The 19,046-nt window shown below is 33.4% G+C and overlaps 3 non-coding genes across 3 annotated transcripts; all 3 read right to left on the bottom strand.

Annotated features, from left to right (window-relative positions):
- Positions 1 to 2,203: 2,203 nt before the first annotated feature.
- On the bottom strand, positions 2,204 to 2,317 carry LOC124899139. The gene has a single exon (XR_007056277.1). It is a non-coding gene; the product is annotated as a small nucleolar RNA Z152/R70/R12 (small nucleolar RNA).
- Positions 2,318 to 2,534: 217 nt separating this feature from the next.
- Positions 2,535 to 2,621, bottom strand: LOC124899138. The gene has a single exon (XR_007056276.1). It is a non-coding gene; the product is annotated as a small nucleolar RNA R11/Z151 (small nucleolar RNA).
- A 145-nt stretch (positions 2,622 to 2,766) lies between these two features.
- Positions 2,767 to 2,870, bottom strand: LOC124899136. The gene has a single exon (XR_007056274.1). It is a non-coding gene; the product is annotated as a small nucleolar RNA Z157/R69/R10 (small nucleolar RNA).
- Positions 2,871 to 19,046: the final 16,176 nt, after the last annotated feature.

The following is a 19,046-nucleotide window of genomic DNA, read 5'->3' as shown; positions in this document are numbered from 1 at the left end:
GAGACTATTTGACTTTACAGGGTAATATTTATCCCTTACCGAGTTAGTTTTCTTTTATAAGCCACCAGTTCTAAATTTTTTATTAACATTACTTGTTTGTTACCCGTTTCACTCTCTTCATTCACCTTATTTGGGTGTTTATTCTTGTTCTAGTTCAAAGTATATTTCATCAAAAATTCTGCACTTTAAGGTATATTTTAGTCACATTTTTATATAATTATTTCATTACCTAACAACATGTAGTATTAATATTATCGATCATCTTTTTAGCTTACTAATTTGTCAAATATTGTTGTTATCATACCAACTTGTTAAACCTACGCCTAAATCTATGTTAAGTCATTATTTCTATCTTATTTTTATAAAAAAAAAATATTATTTTGTACATAACAAAGATATTAAATTTGGTCATGCGTGTGTAAACAACTTGTCGTTTAGGCTCCGGGCTCTCTTTAGTTGCATGCATATGTAAATTGGTCAATTCAGCAAATTATTACTTGAAATAAATGTTCATGAAATACATATATAACTACTTTTAATTTTCTTTCTGTATGGATATGGAATATCAACAGTTTGTCCATCCAGGACCATCACAGTATGATGTATATGCCGCACAAAGAAAGCATCGGTCCGAGGCTATTTGGAGAGGCACATTAAAGGGAGAAAAGACATGTTTGATAGTGCGGCGTGATGATAATGATTTTTGACAATACATTAGTTGTCTGTTTCAAATAAGAGTTTCACCAAATATTGGTTGTCCGTTGGGCATAAAATAATGTGAATATCAACCAAAAATAACCACATCATCTTTCGGTTTAGTAATGCCTATTTTACTCCTAAACAATCTTTTCAAACGATCATATTTGAGAGATAAAAAAAATGGCTGAACCACTATAGGATGCCAACAATATCGAATCGAATCTCCATCATCCAAAAGTACACCACCCCAATGTCAATTTACTCTTACCTTATCATCATCCATCTTAAAGTAAAAAATGAGCAAGTTATGAACTTTGACAAATTTTTTTAGTTGATGCAAATGAAAGAAACTGCACTCATACTCTTTATATAGCACCGTGAATTTTGAAATTGTTATAATGCAAGCATGAGATCCTACCTTACAAGGTGAACATGAAAGCTTACTTTACAAGGTGAGACAACTTACAATCAGCCAGCAAAATCCCTAGTCAAAATCCCATCTTGCAGACACTCCTTTCTTTTTTTCAACCAAAGGATAAGTTAAGTACCTCAATTTACTTTACCTTACACTTTTTCAGTCACTCTTCCATTAACAAATAAGGTAAGATAAGGTAAGCGAGTTCATTTACCTTATAAGATAAAATAGCAATTTTACCTTGTCCTGATAAAAAAACTTGTCCTTTACGCTCCAAACTTCAAAGTTATCTCTCTTTCTATAAATTTTTAGTTTTACTTTTTTTTCTATAAATAATACTTCCTCTATTTTAATTTATTTGGCTATAATTTAATTCAAAATTAAAAAGTTAATAAGAAAATAAAATTTTTTAAATCTTATAAACTCAAATTCTGAAGCAGCCGTACAATATTTTTTTTCTAAGAATAGCTATAATAATTTTAAAACCGTCGTCGCTGACAAATAGACTGGCTGACCACAACAATGTCATATTCTATCTATCTCAATTTATATTAATCTCAATTTATATCAGCTAGTTTAACATAATACGTAATTTCTTAAAAAATAAAATTTAAAATTTATAATTTAAAATAAATGATAAACGTTATTATATAAAATAGACATTTTAAAATTAGTTATTAAATATAAAAATATTTATTCTTTTTGAACGTACTTAACAAGGTAAAAAGAAAATGAGTCTTGAGACAGAAAATGGAGTTTATGACTCCTGGCTTCTTTTTCTATATGCAACTCTGTTTGATTCCCATTTCATTTGCAGTAAATTACAATCAGTGCATCAGTTCTTTTAAAATAAATTTATGAGATACTTTTTTAATGACATGAAATATTCAATGTAGAGGCATCTGAATGCACAAGACACGGAAATAGTGTACATGCCAGATCTCAGCCCCATTTCATTATTGGCAACGTACAGAGCTGAATACACTATCGACAAAGCGCACAAGAGACTAATTTATTGCCTTTTTCATACAACTATCACACAAACAAATTAATAAAAGCAGCTGTAGAGATTCATATAGGGGAAGAAACAATGCTAAGTGGAAGGAGAAGAAGTTTAATTAAATAGGCTGATGGAGAAAGCTATGAATAACCGTCTTCCACTTCCCTCAAACACCATATGGTATTCATCCTCATCATAGCATTATTATCTGTAACGAGATTTATTAGAAAACTTTATGGGCTCGTTTGATTGAGAAAAAAATTATTATCTAGAGATTAGTTATTTCAAGATTATTATCTCGCTCCCATTATGAAATAAAATTAACATTACAACACCAAGAAGACTAATTGAGCATATTTATTTTTTATCCCTCTACCCAAACAATCTCTAACTACTTGAAAAAGAAAATGGATTAAAGAAGCACCTCAGTGTGTGTAACAATCAGATCACTGATAATTAAATTTCTCTGAAATTCGCTAAGATAATTTTAGTTATCATCATAAGCCCTTCTCTCTCCAACTTAAAATACGACAACATAACATCCATTAAATATAAAATCGACTTTTTTCAACAAGTTATAAGAATGCATTTTTTTTAAAAAAAAAACGCCCCCCCCCCCCCCCCTCCCCAAAATGAAAAAAAATGATAAAAAGAGTGTGCTCAGACAGCCAAGGGTTTGTCTTCAACCAATCAGAGGTTTGAATCCCCCAAGGATCAGAAACTCTAGTCCACAAATTGCTTCATCACCGCAGACAAATTTTATCAAGAAGAGAATAACTGAATTTTAAGAAAAAAGAAAAGAATTTGAACTTATGTAAAGGAATAAGAGGACATGGCAGTCAGCAGCATATCAAGAATAAGTTGAATAAAGAAGATGCGAAGAGGTTGATTATATATAGAATTTGATGGTGCTAGCTGTGAGAGTTATTATTGGAATAAATAACATAATACCAACCTTAATTACACTTTTTCCCACTTTTTAATTATTTTACTTTCTCTCCCTCTTAATATACATAACATAGTAGACATATACATAACATTCTGTGTATATATTAGGATTTTTGTAATATGTTTAAGAAATTGAGATTTTTTGTAATATTGAAAACATAAGTTGTGTATTTGTATAATTTTTAGTTATTATTGTGAGGTAAGCCTATTAAATAGGTTGTGTTGACCCGACCCGGTAAGCCCATTCGGCCCAGTAAAACCTGACCCGGTGAGCCTACGGGCTAATGGGCTAACGATCCCGGGCTAGACCATTTTTTATTTTGGACCCGGTTGACCCGACCCAAAGTCAACCCAAACCAGGTCCAATGATTGCCCGACCCGATCCGATAATAATTTTTTAAAAAAAAATTGAGAAAACTAGCCGTTTTGGGCCAATGAACCGTTGGGCCCAACGGCTATATAGCTGTTTGGAGCCTCCAACGGCCATATGACCCAAATTTTTTTTCAAAAAAGAAAAAATTAAATTTAAAATATTTTATTTTAATTCAAAAAATTTCCTATAAATATTATACACTTTCAAATCATTTTTCACACAATTCTCATCCTCTCAAATCTCATTCTCTCTCAAATATTCTAAATATCTCCTAACGGCTCAATTTTATATTTTAATTTTGCGATTACAAATATGAGTGGAAGTTTTCTAAAGTCGTAACTTTTAGATACTTTCAAAATTTGATATTGTCGTTCTATCTTTTACTTTTAATTTTTTAATTAGTGTATTAATTGTTGAATATTTATTTTTATTATTTTTGTGTATTTTGAATTTTTTTTAGTTTGATTTATACTATGGATAAATTAAGAAACCTCGATAAAAGTGTCAAATTTTTTTTTCACGAAAGTGGTAGTGATAGTAAAAAGGTAAATTAGTGGCAGTAGAGGTAGTTCAAGTAGTAGATATATTTGTGTGCCTCAGGTACCGCTTAGTCAGCCTTTTGAGGAAGAAGTAGGTGTAGGTGCTCACGATATGGATTATTTAGAAGCTCAGAAAAATTACGGTATAGAAGAAGAAAATGAAGTAGATGCGGTTAATTTAGATGAAGATAATGAAAATATTGGTGAGACATTCGCAGTAGAAAATACTAATGTTAGATCTGAATCAGTTAATCTTCCTCCCCATCCTCCCGTTGTCCCTAATACTCGTAGAAAAACTAGTATTGCATGACAATTTTTTAACACCTTTAGAAGGATAGACTAAGGTGCAATGCAATAGTTGTCAACAAATATATGAGCATAAAAGAGGAGGCAATCAAGGGGGTATGGGTTTGTTGATGAGACATATAAGAGATAATCACGCTAGAGAGTTTCATATTGCAAAAGGTGGTGAGGCTGTTGGTGGGCCAATACAAACTAGAATGAATCCGACAACCGGTCAGTTAACTAAGAATTATAATAAATTGAGGGGCCCGAAAGAATTAGCAAAATGATAGCTGTGGGTTGTTTGCCTTTCACTTTTTCTTCTTCGGATTCTTTTATTCAGTATATTCAAGCAATTTATAATCCAATGTTTAATAGTATTCCTAAAAATATTTGTCGGGTTGATATTTTTAGACTTTATTCACAATATGTTTATTATTTATCTACATTGTTAAAAAATATTCAATGTAGAATGACCCTAACTTCTGATCGTGGTTGTGCTATTAATAAAAATAATTATTTAACCATTACTTGTCACTAGATAGATAGTAATTTTGTTATACAAAAACATATTCTAGCTTTTTTGTATGATGAAGATCGTGGACATACTGGAGAATTTATTTTTGAATCGATTAGTAAAGTTGTAGAATTTTATGGTATTGAAAGAAAAATCTTATGTATTGCTTTTGATAATACTTCTAACAACAAGACTGCTATTGAAAAGTTAAAAGATGATCTCTCTCCGCCGTTACTTGAAATATTTCATGTTAAGTGTGCTTGTCATATATATAATTTAATCGTAAGAGATGATCTTGAATTTTTTGAGCTTTATATTGAAAAAATTCGGCTTGCTGTTGGTTTTATTCAAGGAAATAATCGAAAAAAAAGAATTAGAGAATTTAAAGTTAAATGTGAACAAAATGGACTTAGACCGATATTGATGCGTGAAGAATGTGATGCCAGATTGAATGCTACATATGATTATTTAAAAACTTGTCATGCTTATAGAGTTCCTATTCACTAACTTTTAACCAATATTGTGGTTCATTTGTTGATTCAGCTGAATGTATGCTACATGATTCTGTTTGGGTTGTAATTGATGATCTTGTTAAGTTTTTGAAAAAAATTTATATAGCTACAGTTGAATTTTTTGATACTTATTATCCTACTATTTGTAATATTTTAGCATATATAGCCGATATTTCTGCTTTGCTTAAAGAATATAAGAATAAAGAAGGCTACAAAGAAGCTGTTGGTGCTATGTTTGCTAAATTTAAAAAATATTTTTTTTGATTCCCTCTATTTACTTAGTTGGGGCTATACTAAATTCATGTATGAAATATAATACTATGTGCCACTTTAGTTCTCTTATTTATCCTAACTTAGAGAAGAATGTTTAACCTGAATCTGAAGATGAAGAACAAGAACAACCAGATTTGTATACAACAATGAGTGATGCGAATATTTACATAGAAAAATTATATAACCATTATGTTGATTTACTTGATGTAGATATACCGACAAATATCACTTCAACTATCGCTCCTCATCCTCCCGAGGAGCCATCATCTTCTAAAACGCCGGCACATAGTGGTTTTTCTGATCACTTTTATGATTTAAATATTTGAAACAGTATTGAAGCGGGAACATAGACAACAACTTCTTAGAAAGAGCTTAAGTATTATCTTCGAACACCAATAGAGGATCGTAGACGACGGATCAATACGTTGGATTGGTGGAAGAATAATAAAAAACAATATCCTGTGCTTTTAAGATTAGCTAAAGATATATTCAATGTTTCAATGTCAACCATTACATCGGAGAGAACTTTTAGTCAGGGATGACAACGTCTTGGAGACAACCGACACTCATTGGGAAGCAATGCTATGAATGTTCTAGTTTGCCTTAGAGGTTGGATTAGAGTGGAATGAAGAAATCAAGGAATAGAGATGGAGCCGAAAGACGAACAGAATCTTGAAGAAATTATGACTTCAAGGGAGAACTCAACACAATCAAGTCCAATGCATGGGTTTGCCCCCATTGATTTTGACTGTCCTATGCCAGTTCCCGTTAATATTAACATGGATGAGTTAGAAAAAATAATGTAAAATTTGTAAATTTTTCATTCATGTACATTATAAATTTTGGATCATTTTGCAATCAATAAAATATAACATTCATTCACTCCTTTGTAATTTTTTCTATTTAAATTGAATTTCTAGTTTAAATTAAATACTTAGTTTTAATATATTACTAATTTACTATTAAGCTTTACACTAAGTAATAAACAATTAAACATAACAAACATATATACACATAATGAAAAAATAATTTTTTTTTAAGTTCAAAACCTCAAGTATAATTATATTAAGTAGCATATTTTTTATAGTCTCTAAATCGTAATACATGTGTACATATTTTGTATACACTTTAAAGTAGTATATATATTTAACGTATAGATGTGTTAATATTTTCTAAAGTAGTATATATATAGTGTATATATGCTGTGTCTATATTATATAAAGTAGTACATATTGTATGGTATGTATATATGCGTATATATTTTATGTAGACTCTAAAGTAGCATATATTTAACGTATACATGTGTATATATTTTATAAAGTAGTACATATAGTGTGTATATGTTGTATGTATATTGTTTAAAGTAGTACATATATTAAATCGTAATCATACGTATATATGTGTACATATTTTGTATACACTCTAAAGTAGTATATATATTTAAAGTATACATGTGTATGTGTTTTATAAAGTACTATATAACTATATATATACTATATAGTATGTATATGTTGTATGTATATTATTTAAAGTAGCACATATATTGTATGAAACGCTTATATGTGTATATATTTTCTATAGACTCTAAAGTAGTATATATGTAACGTATACATGTGTATATGTTTTATAAAGTAGTATATATATAGTGTGTATATGTTGTATGTATATTATTTAAAGTACTGCATATATTATATCGTAATCGTACGTATATATGTGTAAATATTTTGTATACACTCTAAAGTAGTATATATATTTAACGTATACATGTGTATATGTTTTATAAAGTAATATATAACTATATATATAGTGTGTATATATTGTATGTATATTATTTAAAGTAGTACATATATTGCATGGTACGTATATATGTGTATATATTTTCTATAGACTCTAAAGTAGTATATATATTTAACGTATAGTCGTATACATGTGTGTGTATATATGTTTTCTAAATTCTAATGTAGTATATATCGAGTGTATATATATTGTGTGTATATTATTTAACGTATTTAAAATGTATATAGGTGGGTATATATAGTGTATATTGGAGAAAAACCTTTTAAATTTTAATTTCTTTGTTTTAGGTCTGCACCGGTTTTGACCGGGTTGACCCAGATTGGACCAGTCTAAGTATAATAGGCTAGTCCCAGTTTATTTTTAAAATAAACTGTTTGGCTCGGTACCGGACTGACCCATTTAAACAGGCCCGAAATCGGATCGGTCCACAACCCGATAAACTAACATGGGCCTGTTCTGGATTGACCCAACCCGGCCCCTTTGACAGAATTATTGTGAGGCGTTACAAGCAGGGTTCTTAATGTGCGCGCACAAATTTCATCTTTTATTTCTTTTTGGATAAAATAGTTTTTTTTGGACATAATTAGGACTATCAACTAGTCTATTTTTTGGAATACTTCCAAATATATATATATATATATAAGGAAAAGGAAAAAAGACACGGATTGACCTTTTCAAAAATAAATGGCCAAAGTTTGGCCTATTAAACATTTCATGACTTATCGCCTTTTTTATTTCCATTTTATAGCCTTTTGACTATAGTTATTCTAATATGCAGTTTTTCTTCTTCTTTGTCAATTTCTTTTTCTAAAAGGGTTTCTCTATTTTTTTTCTGTTTTTTTTTTGCATCCTTTTTAAATATTCTTCTTACCTTTTCTATGTTATGAGATCGACTTTTATTATATATGAGCAAATAATGCAAAAGATCAACAAATTAAAGTGTTTTAATGATGCTATTTGGGTGGGAATAACTCTATTTAGATATTATTTTGAGTGTTTTATTTATGCTTGTTATAATCGGTTTAGCAATAATTATGAACCATTTTAATGATGAAAAATGGTGATTTGGGCTATTGGGTAGATTTGGTGAAAATAGAACTATGGGTGTGGGGCCCATATTTAATTGAAATGACCTTGAAAGGAAATTTTAACGGTTTCGTTGATCCAAAATAATCGAATTTGGTTTTGTAGCACAGTTTTTTTGCATGTATAGGATTTTAAATGAATCCCGAACCCTTGGCCAATGTCCTTGAGAACTTGGTGACACTACTGGTTCACAACATCTTGTGTAAGCCAATCTTGGCCTTTGCCTTTATGAGGCCTTAGCTATATTTGCGAAGGTTAAGGATCTTAACCTCCACATTTTTGAGTCAGTAGTTGCATTCACGAAGGGTAAGCCAGCCTAGACAACTCATCTTTATTCATTGCATTTGCGGGGGACCGACTGTATTCGTAAAGTCTTATCCTAGACTAATCCTATATTTACGATGGAGGCGTTCACAAAGAACCCTAGCAGCCGCTTTGTATTTTCTCATGCTCAATCCTTAGCCTATTTTTTGGACTTTTTCTATCATTAAAGGTCCCAAGCGGTTAAAAATTCATGGGAAATCATAAATTAGAGTTGGGAGCGTGTAGTGGTTGTTGAGTTGATTAGTCCCAAATACCTCCTTTCTATGTTTCTGTCCTGATTATCCAAAAATTCTTGATTTTTCTCTCTTATTTTTCCTTAACTATTGGTGCTTATTTGAGCCCCAAGCAAAAATCTACTCATGCTTAACTTTTAAGCAAGCATTCCTTGTCCTCTGAGGGACCTTGCGTCAAATTAAATTTTACAATTCCATTAGCAAGCCCCAGTGGCCTATTTTTCATCTGATTTTAGGCTCAAAGTTTTATACTTCAATAGGGATATGGTTTTACTCGTATCAATGTCTAGATTATGTTTTCTTATAGTGTGACATAATTTTGAGATTATAGAGAAAAGATGAGCGATTCATGGTTGGTTTGAGGCTGTGGTTCGGCGTCGAGGTAGGCTTTGGTCTACTTTTATCTGTGAAATTGTATATTGTATATATCGCGTGCTAGGTAGGAATTATAGGTTATGTTTATACCTAGATATATCAAGAATTGGCCTAATTAGGGGTTTTAAGATATAAATGTAGCCTAAACCTTATCCTAGAATACTTGTTAAGGCTGTAGGATACTATTACACCTGATTATAGAGTTGACTAACCATAGATTTGCAAAAGAGATCCTTAGTAAAAGTTGTATCATATTACTTTATATTTTGAGGGATATTTTTCTATTAGACCCTTCTAGTAAACTTATTCCTTGTTTACCTTAGTTTTTTTGTTTATGGCATCAATATCTTGTTGAGGTACATATTGTTGGGCCCTAACCTACAGGCCATTATTACGATACAAGCTGGACACCAGTTTAGTATTCTTTACCCTGTAAGGATGTTGTTGTTGTTTATAGTTGCTTATGGTTGTATTATTTGGATACTGGTGATGTCATCCATACAGCTAGGCACATTTACATCTATCTAGTGGTACGATTCAAAGCTAAAACCATGATCTTACTACCGTTTTCTTAAAAGGGATTTATTCTAACCTGTCCCACTTTTAAATTATTTTCTTAAAACAGAAGTTATACCACTCTTATTAAAGGACAGAGATATTTTAAATTAATTATATTACATTGAAAATTTAGACCGAGATTGTTCCGGTCCATTTTTGATCCACTCTTTTTTACTGCTACTTGCTCACTTTAATTAAAATAAACTCCGACCCTTTCTAAATTACTATACTATTTATGTCTCCGATTTGATCTCAGGCAATGGATATAAATATATTCACTCATTGAGTTTCAGTTTGAGTTCCACATTCCTTGTGATACTCTCTCTCTCTCTCTCTATATATATATATATATATATTTATATATACACACGCGCACACACAGACATACATATACAAACACACACACACACATACACACACACACACACACATATATATATATATATATATATATATATATATATAATTGGTTGAGCCATTGGAATGGAATGGGATATGAATCATCTACTTGGCTCAAGCCGAGGAGAGATATCTAGTACTGGATGGAGTAGATTTGGAATGAAGGATTATGAAAGTCCATGTTTGGACCAGGAAGTGTATATAGATATCCTAAATCCCTTATGGACTCCTCCGTTCGATGAGCCACAGTATTGGAGTAGGATAGTTACTGTAGGTCTTGCTATTACAAGCTATTAAGTTGGAGGAGATGTATACATTTAGTACGTCATATGTAATGCCCAGAGACTACACCCAGAGCATCACACGATGCTTACACTCCCGAAGAACCACAAGCTAAACTATGACTGGTACCTATTGTGAGCACTGAATAATAATAATACTGAAAATATATGCAGAAGTTAGGCTAAAATTTCCATAAGATTCATAAACTGAAAACAAATACTAAATATTGATAATTATAATGAAAAACTAAACATCTGTCTGAAATAGTCTAGTCCGAAAGCCTCTAACTGTTTGAATATGGAATTGATGGGACAAGTCCCCAACTAACTCTAACTAATAAACTGATTAATGAGATAAAAGGGAAATAATCATATCCTCGAATGATGAGGTCTCACTTCTAACTTTGTCTACGGATATCTGGAATCTACTATTACTCTGGAGCTCATGTCTCTGAACCTATGGTATAAGACACCATAGCGCAAATATGTCAGTACTTTGAATGTATTGGTATGCATATGAGGTAGGCTGAATGCATGGAGTTTATATGCATGAACAGTGATAATATCTAACTAACTATCATGAGCGTGAGAATACATGCATGAGATATAACAATTGACACTAATACTATGATAACATGATTACTAAATCTGAATATATCTGATAACATGATTGACTGTATCTGATAGTCCTGAATCTGATGAAACTATCTGAGTTCTGTACTTTATCTGAGTTGACTGTATCTAACAATCCTAAAATCTAAAGAACTATTTGAAATTTATTAATGAGACTGATTGACTATATCTGACAGTCCTGATTCTGTAACATAAAACTGTGGGAAGTAGTTATCTAACTGACATACCCCTGATACACCATTATGGCTGAGTTGGTTTTTAATTTGTAACCCCAATTAGAAGGGTGTCAATAACAAACCATTGGTAAGGATAAGCTGTGGGTGACCCTCATCTGATAGTGTCCCCTGTACGAGAACGGTAGGGACCTTATCTAACAGTGCTTATCCTCCTCATCAACCCTCATCGACAGTATTGATGTCTCAACCTATGCTGGCTACATAGTTCTGGAACCCAAGGATGACTGCTAAGGATCACACTCTTATCTAATAGTGTGTGTCCCCATCCTTGGGTTCACTCGGTGGTAATTTCTACTCCTATTTGAATAGACTCTGAACATGATTTACTGAATTGAACATGGGCTAAGTTAATGAATTCCGTTGACTTGATGGAATACTACTGATATTTGACAACTTACTGTGTTCATGAGACCATGGAGATTTCTTGAGTCATAAGATTTTTTAAAGTCTAAGGATTCATAGCTTGACTGAGAGTATCATGAAAACATGACATATCTCTAGACACACAACTAATGTTTTGGGTACGAGTACCCCCAGGACTCGATGAAAGGAAACTGACCAAACATAACTTACTTGAACATATAACTAACATCATAACCCATAATACATTTATAGAAGCATTTCATCAAAACATGTGATAGGCATAACTTGTACATACATGGGGATTTCATGGTATCATGCTAGTTAGGCACTTTTCCTTCATCTAGGAATTTAATCAAACATATTATAGGCATGGTACATGTAAACATCATTGTACAATAATTAAACATGATGGTTCAATTTTAATTTCATCATTCAAGGGCTTAATCATAGGTTTGCACGAATCTATATCTATAATAATGTAACCCACATAGAATTTATCACCCAACATGGAGTAGAATTTAATTTCTCATTATCCACATGAACAAGATCAGTCCAATCATGAAATTCATAAGAGAAACATAAACTTGAGTTTAGAAATGGGATTCTTGGGCTTCATGGATGAAAGGAGTCCATGAATGAACATTATCCATACCTTAGTTCGTGATTTAGTGAAGATTGACGGAGAAACTTTCTTGGAGTTGGATATTCTATGAAAACCCTAGCTTGTTCTTGAGAGGTTTTTGAGAGAAGAGAGTGTATTTTAGGTGAAAAGTGGCTAAATCACGTGTTAAAGGGCTTAAATAAGGGTGAGAAGTTGACCCTTTTAACCCTGGATGCGTCATTTAATTTCAGTAAAATTTTTGCGAACTAAACCCCTAGCGTGATGCGGCGCTATCGCGTCGTATCACTGGAATTTGATAATTGGGAAACTGAGGGATGGAGCAACGTGGAGCCATAGCATTGCCCCTTCTTTTGCGACCTAGAACTTTGGCGCGATGTGGGGGAAATCGCGCTGAGACACTGGAAAACGGATAATTCTGAATTTGGGCTATGGAACGATGTGCCATAATTATGGAACCTTACTAGAATTTTCCAAATGCCATTTCCTCTTGTGGCATGGCACGCCACTGACTAATATGACACTATTTTATGACGGGAACTTGAAATAGTCATAACTTCTGACCGGGTTATCGAATTTGGGCGAATCTTATATTGATAGAAAGCTTATTGAATTTCCCACATGAAAAAAAGTGAAAATCTTAAAAATTCCTCATGGAATAATCATACTTCAATTTAGAAGCTAATACTAGACATTCTTAAGATGAAATAAGTTAGGAAAAAGTATGGGGTATTACAACCATGTATAAGCCACATCTTGCAATTGATAGGAAGCTAACTCAGTACTCTCACTAAAAGTTACCCCCATAATATCTGTGACCTTTCGTACCATGTCAAGAAATCCTGTGGGTCCTCTTTCGACTTAGACCCTGAAAATGAAGGAGGGTTTATTCGGGTGAAGTTTTGAATTCTAACTGCAGCCATATTGGCCACTGGGTTGGCCTGGATAGCAACTGGGCATTTATTCTGGGTTTCCATATAAAGAGCTAGAGTGGTGATAGTTGCTTTGAATTCTGCGTGTGAAACATGCTCATTCAGGGGATCTTCTTAAACGGGCGGAGGTGCTGGTTGACTTTCAATTTTTATTTTGTTAGTATTTTTGGGAGGCATGTTGTAACACCTTAAAATCTGATTCAGAGACATTACATGGTGCTCAATACTATGAGTAGCCTTAATCTAACCCTGTCTGCATGCTAATGAGCCTAAACCTTATAATAATGGAAATATAGACAAAAAAGTTATACTAGAATATGGTAACTTTTTGTAATATCTGAGAATAATCTGGACATAACATCTAAATATCAAAATTGAATAATCTGCATCAAAACTAGTAGTCTAACAAGCCTCTACTTCTAATACTAGAGAGTCACTGGCACAAACCCCCAGCTAACTCGAACTGTCTGAAAGGAAATGCTAAATCTCATAAAATTCTACACTACAAAATCTGAATGAAGAAGTCCCCATACAATGACGACTCACCAACTATCGAATGTAGATGGAGATGCTCAAACTACTAACGTTGCTGGCACTGAGCACCTGAACCTACATTATGAGACAATATAGCACATAGACGTATATATGGATCGATACTTAGAGGATGTACTGAGTATATGGGAGTGATATGCAGAAGTAAAACATCTCATAACTCTCATTTATAAAATGATGCATGCTAAATGTAAATAACTCACATAAGCTGGAATATTTGAAATACTGGAATATGTAGCAATAAGAAGAAAAACATACTTATAAATCTTGTGAGCCCTAACATTTAGTTCTAAAAGTTATACTTGTATTCTCCATTTAAATCATTCTGTCTAAGTGTGGAAGGACTCACTATTGAATCTAAAAATTGAAAGGTGAACTCTGTAGCTATTCTTTTTTTGAGTTTTAATCTGAGTAAAACTTGTGAGCCTTTACACTTAGTTTTCCTAAAGTTTTTCTATTCTTCTTTTACTATTAAGGAGAATACTTCATCTTAAAACCATTGTTGTTAGGCTTTTAAAATTTTAGGGAGAAATACTTTAAAATTGTTCTGCAAATCCTTACTTATAGGGAGGTTCTCTTAATCGACATAAACCATGTGACCTACATAGAGTCCGACGTCTAGTTCTCCTAAGAAAGAACCCTCACGTTAGGAAGAGGTGCTGTACTCTTTCCAGCGAGTATAACCTCAGCTTAAGTGATCATTACTCTGCCCAATATGGGCACTTATTTTCAATCCTATGGTGGCTTGTAGTTCTGGAGCATGAGACTTTGGAATCATACCTAACTCGGTGCTAAATACTAATCCCTTTAATTTGCTACGCTCATCTCATAGAAATCACTTTAAAACTCGCATAAGGGTTTATTATGAAACTAGTTATGCATTTATTTGAATAAATATGTAAATGAAGCTATTTTGCTTTCTGTAATCTTTAATAAATCTATATAGTGGATTTCAAAACTTATCTGAGGATCAAAAGATCAAAAATTTATTGTAAATTTGATATAATCAGCTCATAAGATGCTTAAAGTATCATCTTTCTCAAAATAATAATATTCAATCTTAGGGTAATAACCCATGTATCAAACTCATGTTAAAACATCATAATAATCATGCTTGATAGTGAAAACAATAACCATTCATCTCAAAATCTGTAATTTACTGCAATAGGCATGAAACTATGAAAATAGACATGCACTTCATCTTCAAAATATCTCAAAATCTCAAAACTTTGTAAATAGAAATAATGGGTATGAACCCTAATACAAATCTCATGTAATCTTATTCAAAGTCATGTAAATTTGGTATTGAAAACTAATTTTGGGCACAAGGATGAAAGAAGATCCTTATTGAAAAACCCCATATACCTTGTTACATGTTTAGATGAAGGAACCTTGAATTTTGGATTCCTATTGGGTTCTTGATGACGGGTTCTTGATTTTCTTGCCTTGGAAATCCCCACTTTTAGTCTTTCTTGTAGAATCAATGGAGGATTTTGATTTCTTGGATTTTTTTTTGAAGAGAATGATGAATGATGATCACCACGTGCTTTGAGTATGAAAAGTCTTATGTTTTGGACTGATTGGGAGCTTGGAAAAAGCTCAAAATACCCTCTTTAAACCCCTAAACATAACTAGAAAAATGTAACTGGGGTCACGATTTAATGTGCCACCATGATATGCCACTATCGCGGTGGCTCATTGGAATGTGATGATTGGAAAATTTAGGGCCTCCACGACGCGGATCTATCCCGTTATCCCATTGGATTTTGACAATTGGGACCTGGAACTTCAACGCAACACACCACCATCGCGGTGCCCTATAAAAATGCCATTTTGGCCTTTGGCGCAATGCGCCACTATAGCATTGGACTACTGGAAATCAACAAATAGGAAAATAGACCCCTCCATGATGTGCTAATATCGTGGAGGTCCACTGGAAAATGACACGAAATAAATGCTGTTCAGTTTGGAAGCTATCCCTTAACATTCTAAGGACAAATTTAAGGTAAGAAGAGTACAGGGTATTACAATATCTCCCCCTTGGGGATATTCGTCCTCGAATGTAGCTAATTAAACTAAAAATACAGAGGAATCTAAAGCTATAAGCTATCATGCACAACTGAAATAAACTGAATGTCTAAATGTCAAATATAATGAGCTACTGAACTGATCTATAAGTGCATGAATTCTCAAGAAAATAACTACATAGTTGAGTCTGAGAATGGGAAAAGACTGAATGAAGGAAAACTATTACCTTCAGCTGAATCTGAGTTTGTGGAGAAGAGATGAGGATACTTGGTATGCATGTATGCTTGTGCTTCCCAAGTAGCGCCCTCAATGGAATAATTTCTCCATAGAACTTTGACCAAGGAAACTTCTTTGTTCCTTAGTCTATGGATCTGATGAGCAAGAATCTCTACTGGAAATTTTTCATACGAAAGGCTATTCTAAATATCTATATTTTTTAGAGGAACTACAACAGTTGAATCGTCCATGCACTTTTTCAACAAGGGCATATGGAATACTGGATGAATAGAGGATAAATCTGCAGGTAGCTCAAGCTCTTACGCCACCTTCCCAACACGACTCAAAATATGGAAGAAACCTATATAACGAGGACTAAACTTCCCTTTCTTGCCAAATATCTTCACCCCTTTCATCGGTGAAACTTTCAAATACACAAGAGCATCAACCTCAAACTTAAGATCTCTTCTTCTTATGTTTACATAGGATTTCTGATGACTCTGGGATGCTTTTAATCTCTCTCTAGTTTACTGAACTTTCTCCATGGCTTTAAACACCATGTCTGGCCCAATAAAAGCGGCCTCACCTATTTCAAACTAACCAACCGACGATCTATATCTCCGCCCATAGAGAACCTCAAATGGAGCCATATGATTACTATTATGATAATTGTTATTATAGGCAAACTCAATCAATGGCAAATGCTCATCCCAACTACCTTTAAAATCAAAAACACATTCCCTCAACATATCCTCTAAAGTTTGAATAGTCCTTTCTGCCTAACTATTTATCTATGAATGAAAGGCTGAACTAAGATGAACTTTGGTACCAAGACCCTTCTAAAAAGCTTTCTAAAACTAAAAGGTAAACTGAGTACCCCTATATAAGACGATAGACAAAGGAACTCCATGCAATCTAACCATCTCTCAGATATACATCTTAGCATAATCCTCAGCTGTATACGATGTATGAACTGGCAAGAAATGCATTGACTTAGTCAATCTATCTATAATAACCCAAATCGAATCGTGATGAAGATGCGAATGTGGTAAACTACTCATAAATCCATATTCACCTCTTCCCACTTCCAAGTGGGGATACCAAACTCTTACAACATATAATGAGGCCTTTGGTGCTCTACCTTAACTTGTTGATAAGTCGCACACTTTGCTATGAAATCTGCTATGTCACTTTTCATAGCACTCTACCAATAGATTTCCTATAAGTCGCGGTACACCTTAGTAGCACCTGGATGAATAGAATAACGCGCACCATGCACTTCCACCATGATTCGCTACCTTAAATTATCAACACAAGGGACACACAATCTACTTTGGTATCTCAACACGCCATCTCCCCCTTGAGAGAAAACCTCTACCCTTTGGTCTATAACCGACTCCTTCAGTTTGACCAAACTAGGATCCATGTCTTTCTTCTCCTTCACTTCCAAAACTAAGGAAGATTCAGAACTACTCTGAACCCAAATATTCCTATTAGTGGAGTCAACCAACCTAACACCCAATCTAGCTAAATGGTGAAATTATTGGGCTAACTCTTTCTTATCATTCTCCACATAAGCAATACTACCCATAGACAATCTACTAAGGGCGTCTGCCACTACATTGGCCTTGTTCGGATTATATAACACACTCATATCATAATCCTTCAGCAACTCCAACCACCTTCTCTCACAGAGATTCAACTCCCTCTAAGTAAACACATACTGCAAGCTTTTATGATCCGTGAACACATCAACGTGCACCCCATAAATATAATGTCTCCAGATTTTTAAAGCAAACACCATAGCAGCTAATTCAAGATCATGGGTTGGGTAATTTTTTTTATGATGCTTAAGTTGTCTAGAGGCATAGGCTATGAACTTACCTTTCTGCGTCAACATACAACCCAAAACAACTCTGGAGGCATCACAATACACCACAAAACCATTTGTACCATCGAGTAATGGTAGAACTAGGGCTGAAGTGAGTCGAGTCTTCAATTTCTAAAAACTCTTCTCGCAAGAATCTGACCACTGAAACTTAACTTTCTTTTGGTTCAATCTAGACATAGGAGATGCGATAGAAGAGAAACCCTCAACAAAACATCTGTAATAACCAACTAGACCTAAGAAACACCTAATGTCTGATGGGGAAATAGGTCTAGGCCAATTTCTTATGGCTTCTATCTTTTGTGGATCAACTCTAATACCCTTACTGGAAACGATATGACTAAGGAAAGCTACTGACCTTAGCCAAAATTCACGCTTGCTGAATTTGGTAAAAAACTAGTGATCTCTAAGAGCTTGCAACACAATTGTAAGATGGTCTACATGATCATCCTCACTACGAGAGTAGACAAGAATATCATCGATATAGACTATGACAAACATGTACAGATACTATTTGAACACTATGTTTATCAAGTCCATGAAGGTTACGGGGGCATTAGTTAGCTCGAAGGACATGACCAGAAACTCAAAATGGCCATAACGAGTTCTGAAGGCTGGCTTTGGAATATAACTCTCTCTTACCTTAAGATGGTGATAGCCGGATCTAAGGTCTATCTTCAAAAAATAACTTGCATCTTGGAGTTGATCAAATAAGTCATCAATTCTAGGAAGAAGATATTTATTTTAGACAGTAACTTTATTCAACTGGTGATACTAAATACACATACGCAAAGAACCATCTTTCTTTCGCACGAATAGAATGAGAGAGCCCTAAGGAAAAACACTAGGCCTTATAAAACCTTTATCTAAGAGATCTTTGAGTTGCTCTTTCAACTCTTTAAGCTCAGAGAGAGTCATATGATATAGAGTTATAGAAATAGGCTGAGAATTGGGAAGAAGGTCAATAC

The sequence above is a fragment of the Capsicum annuum genome, chromosome 5 (genome assembly GCF_002878395.1).
Source record: "Capsicum annuum cultivar UCD-10X-F1 chromosome 5, UCD10Xv1.1, whole genome shotgun sequence".
Taxonomy (NCBI): Eukaryota; Viridiplantae; Streptophyta; class Magnoliopsida; order Solanales; family Solanaceae; genus Capsicum; species Capsicum annuum.
Note: the sequence above shows the minus strand (reverse complement) of the source record. Positions and strands in the feature narration are given on the sequence as shown.